Consider the following 9,436-nt stretch of genomic DNA (forward strand, 5'->3'; position numbering starts at 1 on the left):
ACACACTCGGTTCATGAGGTCCATGAACACAGCTGGTGCGTTAGTCAATCCAAACGGCATAACCATAAACTCATAATGACCGTAACGCGTCCTAAAAGAAGTCATTGGAATATCATCCTCCTTCACCCGCATTTGATGATATCCAGAACGTAAATCGATCTTCGAATAAATAGACGAGCCTTGTAGTTGATCAAATAAGTCATCGATTCTTGGTAGTGGGTAGCGGTTCTTGATGGTAAGTTTGTTCAACTCTCGATAGTCGATACACAACCTGAATGTACCATCTTTCTTCTTGACAAACAAAACAGGAGCTCCCCATGGTGATGTGCTTGGTCGAATGAAACCACGCTCTAAAAGTTCTTGTAACTGACTTTGTAATTCTTTCATTTCGCTGGGTGCGAGTCTGTATGGAGCACGAGCTATTGGTGCAGCTCCTGGTACAAGGTCTATTTGAAATTCAACGGATCGATGTGGGGGTAATCCCGGTAATTCTTTCAAAAATACATCGGGAAATTCTTTTGCGACGGGAACATCACTGATGTTCTTTTCTTCTGGTTTAACTTCCTCGATGTGTGCTAGAATGACGTAACAACCTTTTCTTATTAGTTTTTGCGCCTTCAAACTACTAATAAGATTTAATTTCGTGTTGTTCTTTTCTCCATACACCATTAAAGGTTTTCCTTTTTTCACGCATAATGCGAATCGCATTTTTGTAACAAACGACCTCCGCTCTCACCTTTTTCAACCAGTCCATGCCAATTATTACATCAAAACTTCCTAACTCGACTGGTATTAAATCAATTTTAAACGTTTCATCCCCCAGTTTAATTTCTCTCTCCCGACATATATTATCTGCTGAAATTAATTTACCGTTTGCTAATTCGAGTAAAAATTTACTATCCAAAGGCGTCAATGGGCAACTTAATTTAGCACAAAATTCTCTACTCATATAGCTTCTATCCACACCTAAATCAAATAAAACATAAGCAGATTTATCATCAATAAGAAACGTACCCGTAACAAGCTCTGGGTCTTCCTATGCTTCTGCCGCATTAATATAGAAAACTCTTCCACGGCCCTGCCCATTAGTATTCCCCTGATTCGGGCAATTTCTAATAATGTGGCACGGTTTTCCATATTTATAACAAACAGCGTTGGTATTACTTGCTCCAATACTATTCGTTTCGGCATTACTTATTCCGACATTATTTGTTCCTTTAGTTCTGTTAAACTTTGGTCCGTAGACCTCACACTTTGTCGCGCTATGACCATTTCTTTTACACCTGTTGCAAAATATCGTGCAAAACCCCAGATGATTTTCTTCACACCTATGACATGGCTGTTTTTGGTTTTTGTTGGCGTTGTTGTTATTGAGGTGGTTGTTGGGATTGTTATTGTTGTTGAAATGGTTGTTGTAGTTGTTGTTGTTGTTGGGATGTTTGTTGTAGTTATTTTTAGGATTGCGGTTATTGTTTCGATTGTTGTTGCGGTTATTGGGATAGTTGTTGCGATTGTGGTTGTAATTGTTGTTGTTGTTGTTGTTGTTGTACTGGTGACTCTTGTCATCGTTTTCCTCCCACTTCCTCTTGAGTTGTTTTGTGTTGGCTTCTTCGGCCGCCTGCTCTTTAATTCTTCCCTCAATCTGATATATGAGTTTATGAGCCATTCGACTTGCCTTCTGTATAGAAGCGGGCTCGTGTGAACTCACATCTTCTTGAATCCTTACTGGTAACCCTTTTACAAACGTGTTGATCTTCTCTTCTTCATCTTCGAATGCTCCCGGACACAATAGGCACAACTCTGTGAATCGTCGTTCATATGTAGTAACGTCGAACCCTTGTATTCCTAACTCTCTAAGTTCTGCCTTGAGTTTATTGACTTCGTTTCTATGACGGTACTGCTCATTCATCAATTGCTTGAATGCTGACCACGGTAGTGCGTAAGTAGCATTTTGTCCTACCTGTTCAAGATAGGTGTTCCACCACGTTAATGCAGTACCTGTGAAGGTATGCGTAGCGTACTTAACTTTGTCCTCTTCAGTACACTTACTTATGGCAAACACCGATTCAACTTTCTCGGTCCACCGTTTCAATCCAATTGGTCCTTCGGTTCCATCAAATTCCAAAGGTTTGCAGGCAGTAAATTCTTTGTAAGAGCATCCTACATGATTTCTTGTGCCGTTAGCTGCATTGCTAGATTCAGAGTTATTATTGGTATGTAGCGTAGCCTATACTGCAGCAAGAAAGGTACGAAATTCCTCTTCGCTCATATTCATGGTGTGTCGAGTGGTCGGTGCCATTTCCTTCAAAATAGCCAACTGAATCGAGTTAATCATACAGAATATTAAGAGTAGTCAATAGTATTTCGTATCATAATATGAACTCATTTATAAAAGTTTTTTCTTCATATTAGCGTTTTATAAGTTTAAATTCGGGTACTACCTACCCGTTAAGTTCATACTTAGTAGCTAATATACAATTCAACTACTACAATTCCATATGAAAAAACTGATTATAATAATATATCACATACAAATATTCTTCAAACTTACAACTTCTCTATATTACATATAAAATGAAATATAGTACACTATGTTACAGGACAGTTTTGAAGATAAATCTAGTTAATACGCAAGTTGTTCAGCAAAGGAAATAAAGACACGTAATTCATAAGTCCAGAAACAATTCATGCATTCTGGTTTTACTAAGATGACTTCCCATCCTTGGTCTTGTGGAAAATAACCGTTATGACCATTGGCTAGGTAGCATGTTGTAATGTCGTTAAAAGGCCGAGGGTTTTGTAATGTCCAACAGCCCCGTAATAATCTAAAAACCTTATTTCTCACCCCAACTACTGAATCCGTCACTTGTGGAAAGGTTTTATTAAAAAGTTGCAATCCGATGTTCTTTTTCTCACTTTGGTAAGAAGCGAACATCACTAACCCGTAAGCATAACACGCTTCTTTATGTTGCATGTTAGAAGCTCTTTCTAATTCACGAAATCCTATGTTGGGATATGTTGAGTCAAAATAGGTTCTTAACCAGTAGCGTAAAATTGTATTTGGGTTCCCCGCATTTAACACTTTAAAGAAAACACGGCGTAACTTACGGTCTCCCCAATGTGATATACCCCACCTATCAAAGGAAAGCCTTTTATAAACTAAGGCATTTCTGGAAAGTCTTTCAAATGTTTGACAAGTTAATTTTGCCATAATTAATTGTGCTGATGAATTCTGACCGACTCTAGACAAGATTTCCTCAAATATTCGGTTGTCTACCCTTAACGTCCATTTTATTTTTATACTGAAAAATAGACAAGGATTAGATTCGTAAAAGATAATTAACAAACAATACAAGCAATTTTTACATAGAACATAAAAGTACAAGCATACTACAATACATATAATACACAACATGATTACAACCCTCTAATCTGAATCACTAGTTTCTTCTTCTTCGGACTTGGTTCATTTTAATAATTTTCTAGGAATATATGGTGTTCCTCTAATACGAGCCATCGTTTTCCACAATGGTTTAGAAAAACCTGCTGGTTTAGAGGTTCCCGGGTCATTGTTACATTTTAGGAAATACGGATGTTGCCGATACATATAAAGTTCATCGGGTTTGGAATCGGGTTTCTCTATTTTTATATCTTTTCCCTTATTATTTTCTTTCATTTTATTAAATTGGGTCGAGGTAATTTCTATAACATCATCGGAATCCTCATCGGGATCCGATTCATCGGAAAATTGGTAATCTTCCCAATATTTTGCTTCCTCTGCGGAAACACCATTGACCATTATTAACTTTGGTCCGTTGGTTGAGGATTTTCTTTTATTTAATCGATTTACTATAGGTATGAATATTTCTTCCTCCGTAACCTCTTCTTCTTCTGGTTCCTCCTCTTCCGATTCCTCCTCTTCTGGTTCCTCTTCTTCCGGTTCCTCCTCTTCCGGTTCCTCCTCTTCCGATTCCTCTTTGGGAATTTGTGAATCTTCCCAAAATATATTCGACTCTTCATTATTATTAGGTGAATCAATGGGATTTGTACTAGAGGTAGACATCTATCACACAATATCAAACACGTTAAGAGATTAATATATCACATAATATTTACATGTTAATAATATATAGTTTCCAACAAAAAAAATGTTAAGCAATCGTTTTTGAAGAAAAACACGGTCGAAGTCCAGACTCACTAATGCATCCTAACAAACTCGGTAAGACACACTAATGCAATTTTCTGGTTCTCTAAGACCAACGCTCGGATACCAACTGAAATGTCCCGTTCATATTGATTATAAACGTTCCATATTAATTGATTTGGTCGCGAGGTTTTGACCTCTTTATGAGACGGTTTTCAAAGACTACATTCATTTTTAAAACAACCATAATCTTTATTTTATCGATAACGGTTTAAAAAGCATTACGTAGATTATCAAGTAATGATAATCTAAAATATACCGTTTACACACGACCATTACATAATGGTTTAAAATAAGAATATATTACATCAAAAATAAGTTTCTTGAATGCAGTTTTTACATAATATCATACAAGCATGGACTCCAAATCTTGTCCTTATTTTAGTATGCAACAGCGGAAGCTCTTAATAATCACCTGAGAATAAACATACTTAAAACGTCAACAAAAATTTTGGTGAGTTATAGGTTTAACCTATATATTATCAAATCATAATAATAATAGACCACAAGATTTCATATTTCAATATACATCCCATACATAGAGATAAAATTCATTCATATGGTGAACACCTGGTAACCGACATTAACAAGATGCATATAAGAATATCCCCTATTATTCCGGGAAATCCTTCGAACATGATAAAAATGAATTCGAAGTACTAAAGGATCCAGTACTTTGGATGGGGTTCGTTAGGCCCAATAGATCTATCTTTAGGATTCGCGTCAATTTGTAGATCGGTTTACTAATTCTTAGGTTACCAAGCAAAAGGGGCATATAAAGCTTCGATCATTCACCCATATAATGTAGTTTCAATTACTTGTGTCTATTTCGTAAAACATTTATAAAACTGCATGTATTCTCATCCCAAAATATTAGATTTTAAAAGTGGGACTATAACTCACTTTCACATATTTTTACTTCGTCGGGAAGTAAGACTTGGCCACTGGTCGATTCACGAACCTATAACAAATATGTACATATATATCAAAGTATGTTCAAAATATATTTACAACATTTTTAATACTTTTTTTACTGTTTTAAGTTTATTAAGTCAGCTGTCCTCGTTAGTAACCTACAACTAGTTGTCCACAAATAGATGTACAGAAATAAATCGATATATATTATCTTGAATCAATCCACGACCCAGTGTATACACGTCTCAGGCTAGATCACAATTCAAAGTATATATATTTTTGGAATCAACCTCAATCCTGTATAGCTAACTCAAACATTACTGCATATAGAGTGTCTATGGTTGTTCCAAATAATATATATACATGGGTCGATATGATATGTCAAAACATTTGCATACATGTCTATGGTATCCCAAGATTACATAATATATTAGAATACATGTATAATACAATATAAGTTAGCTAGAATATGATTTGTATAGAATTGTTACAATATTTCCCGTAGCTAGAACAATCAAAAAAATATACAATCTTGTTTTACCCATAACTTCTTCGTTTGAAATCCGTTTTGAGTGAATCAAATTGCTATGATTTCATATTGAACTCTATTTTATGAATATAAACAGAAAAGGTATAGGTTTATAGTCAGAAATATAAGTTACAAGTCGTTTTTGTAAGAGGTAGTCATTTCAGTCGAAAGAACGACGTCTTGATGACCATTTTGAAAAACATACTTCCACTTTGAGTTTAACCATGATTTTTGGATATAGTTTCATGTTCATAAGAAAAATCATTTTCTCTGAAGAACAACTTTCAAATCAAAGTTTATCATAGTTTTTAATTATCAAACCCAAAACAGCCCGCGGTGTTATTACGACGGCGTGTGTCCGGTTTTACGGTGTTTTTTGTATTTTCAGGTTTTAAATCATTAAGTTAGCATATCATATAGATATAGAATATGTGTTTAGTTGATTTTAAAAGTCAAGTTAGAAGGATTAACTTTTGTTTGCGAACAAGTTTAGAATTAACTAAACTATGTTCTAGTGATTTCAAGTGTAAACCTTCGAATAAGGTAGTTTTATATATATGAATCGAATGATGTTATGAACATCATTACTACCTCAGGTTTTGTGGATAAACCTACTGGAAATGAGAAAAATAGATCTAGCTTCAAAGGATCCTTGGATGGCTTGAAAGTTCTTGAAGCAGAATCATGACACGAAAACAAGTTCAAGTAAGATTTCCACTCGAAATAAGATTGTTATAGTTATAGAAATTGAATCAAAATTTGAATATGAGTATTACCTTATATTAGAAAGATATCTTACTGTAAATAAGAAAGATTTCTTGAGGTTAGATGATCACTTTACAAGATTGGAAGTAAGCTAGCAAACTTGGAAGTATTCGTGATTTTATGAAACTAGAACTTATAGAATTTATGAAGAATACTTAGAACTTGAAGATATAACTTGAGAGAGATCAATTAGATGAAAAAATTGAAGAATGAAAGTGTTTGTAGGTATTTTTGATCGTTGGTATATGGATTAGATATAAAGGATGTGTAATTTTGTTTACATATAAATAAGTCATGAATGATTACTAATATTTTTGTAATTTTATGAGATATTTCATGCTAGTTGCCAAATGATGGTTCCCACATGTGTTAGGTGACTCAAATGGGCTTCTAAGAGCTGATCATTGGAGTGTATATACCAATAGTACATAAATCTAAAAGCTGTGTATTATACGAGTACGAATACGGGTGCATACGAGTAGAATTGTTGATGAAACTGAACGAGGATGTAATTGTAAGCATTTTTGTAAGTAGAAGTATTTTAATAAGTGTCTTGAAGTCTTTCAAAAGTGTATGAATACATATTAAAACACTACATGTATATACATTTTAACTGAGTCGTTAAGTTATCGTTAGTCATTACATGTAAATGTTGTTTTGAAACCTTTAGGTTAACGATCTTGTTAAATGTTGTTAATCCATTGTTTATTATATCTAAAGAGATGTTAAATTATTACATTATCATGATATTATGATATATTATTATATCTTAGTATGATATATATACAGTTAAATGTTGTTACAACATATATGTCTCGTTTCGAAATCATTAAGTTAGTAGTCTTGTTTTTACATATGTAGTTCATTGTTAATACAATTAATGACATGTTTACTTATCATTTATCATGATTAAACATAGTGTAACAATATCTTAATATGATTCATATGTAGTTAGTAAGACGTTGTTATAACGATAATCGTTATATATATCGTTTCGAGTTTCTTAATTCAATAAACATAATTTTATGTATATAACTCATTGTTAAAATACCTAATGAGATACTTACTTATCATAATATCATGTTAACTATATATATAATCATATATATGTCATCATATAATTTTTACAAGTTTTAACGTTCGTGAATCACCGGTCAACTTGGGTGGTCAATTGTCTACATGAAACTTATTTCAAATAATCAAGTCTTAACAAGTTTTATTACTTAACATGTTGGAAACACTTAATCATGTAAATATCAATTTCATTTAATATATAAACATGGAAAAGTTCGGGTCACTACATTTATGAGGCGGAAAACAAATGTTTGCGCATAAGCATATGTGCGACCGTTGAGTGGTACGTTTATGGACTATTGAAGTACGGAGTTTAACGCTGCGTGATTCCTTTTTGATTTGGATTAATGCAAGACTTGGTTCACGGCGTAGTGGACTTAGTAGACCGCGTTGGGTGATATAGTTGTGAATGTAGCTTGTTGCGAGTTGTAGCCGGGAGAATTTGAAGGAATATAATGGTGTTTTCCGTATTTTTCCTAAATGGGCATTGGATGTTGAGTGTACGAGATACCGTTTTTGCGGTAATGTACGCTAACGGTTATTAGCGTGTGGTGAGATGTTCGGGTTAATGGAAATCATTGTGGACATCGAGTTTGGATGTGTGTCGAAGGACTATAGAGTGTGGGTCCGGTTGGTAAGTGACAAGGATCACGAGGACGTGATCGAAATAAGTGGGGGAGAGTTGTAAGACCCGTTTATTCGTACGACTTATATATGTAAACATATACATACGTAAATGTATATTATGGATTCGTCGTATTATAAATGTATATATATATATACATGGAGTTCACGCGACGTATAAATAATACAAGTAAATGTATATATATATATATATATATATATATATATATATATATATATATATATATATATATATATATATATATATATATATATACTATATGCCATATATATGTAGCGTACGATAGGTAGACAAAACATGTATGTACATTGCATGAATGAAGAGCTCGAAGCGGGTACGAATCTTATTGGTCGAATGTATGAAAATGGGTCAAATCATGCTCAAGGTCGCGGCGCGGAGCGCTTGATCGTGGCGCGACATTTCAAGTGATCCTGGATGAGGAGGCATGACAACAAACCACCAGACAATGACTAATCTTGCGGCGCGGAGAAAGGTCGTCGCGGCGCGGCTCTTCTAGGCCAGGAACGATTTTCAGCGAGTTTTAAAGGTTAGTGAGGGCATTTTGGTCTTTTTACGTGTGACCAGCTCATATCCCCTCAACCCCAACCACCCATTTCATTTTATTCATTTCTCTTCCTTTTTTTTTTCTTCATTTTTCTCTCAAAACATAAATACTTCAAATCATTCAAAAGGGATTTTGGAAAGGAAGAAGCGGGATTCGATCGGGAACGTAAGAGGAACCTTGTTCTCCTCGTTCTTAGATACAAGTTGATACTAGCGGTAAGCCCTAACTCCAAATTTCATTTTCGGGTTCATCATCTAAATTAGGGCTTTTGATTATGAGTTCATAAATGAAACCCCATTAGTTGTGAATGGAATATTAACACCAAGATTCGGGTTTATAGGGGTTGAAAGCGGGTTTTGGGTTTGGTGAGCAAGTTTAAACATGTAATGTAAGACCCGAACAATCACTGTACGGTAGTGTATATAGGGTGCATATTGTGACAACCCGGAAATTTCCAATCAAATTTAAACTTTATCTTTATATTATTCCGACACGATAAGCAAAGTTTGTTAAGTTAAATCTCAAGAATTTTAAATTGTGTTCATACATTCATTATAACCTCGACCAAATTCAGACGATTCACGAACCGTTATATATAAATAAATATGTATATATATGTATATATATATTATAACTTGAGAATATTAATAAAGTATTAAATGTATAATACTTTACATGATCGTATTTGTTTCAATATGTTTATCGATGGAATTAGAAGATAATATCAAATTGTTGATT

This window comes from Rutidosis leptorrhynchoides, chromosome 11, assembly GCF_046630445.1.
Source record: "Rutidosis leptorrhynchoides isolate AG116_Rl617_1_P2 chromosome 11, CSIRO_AGI_Rlap_v1, whole genome shotgun sequence".
Taxonomy (NCBI): Eukaryota; Viridiplantae; Streptophyta; class Magnoliopsida; order Asterales; family Asteraceae; genus Rutidosis; species Rutidosis leptorrhynchoides.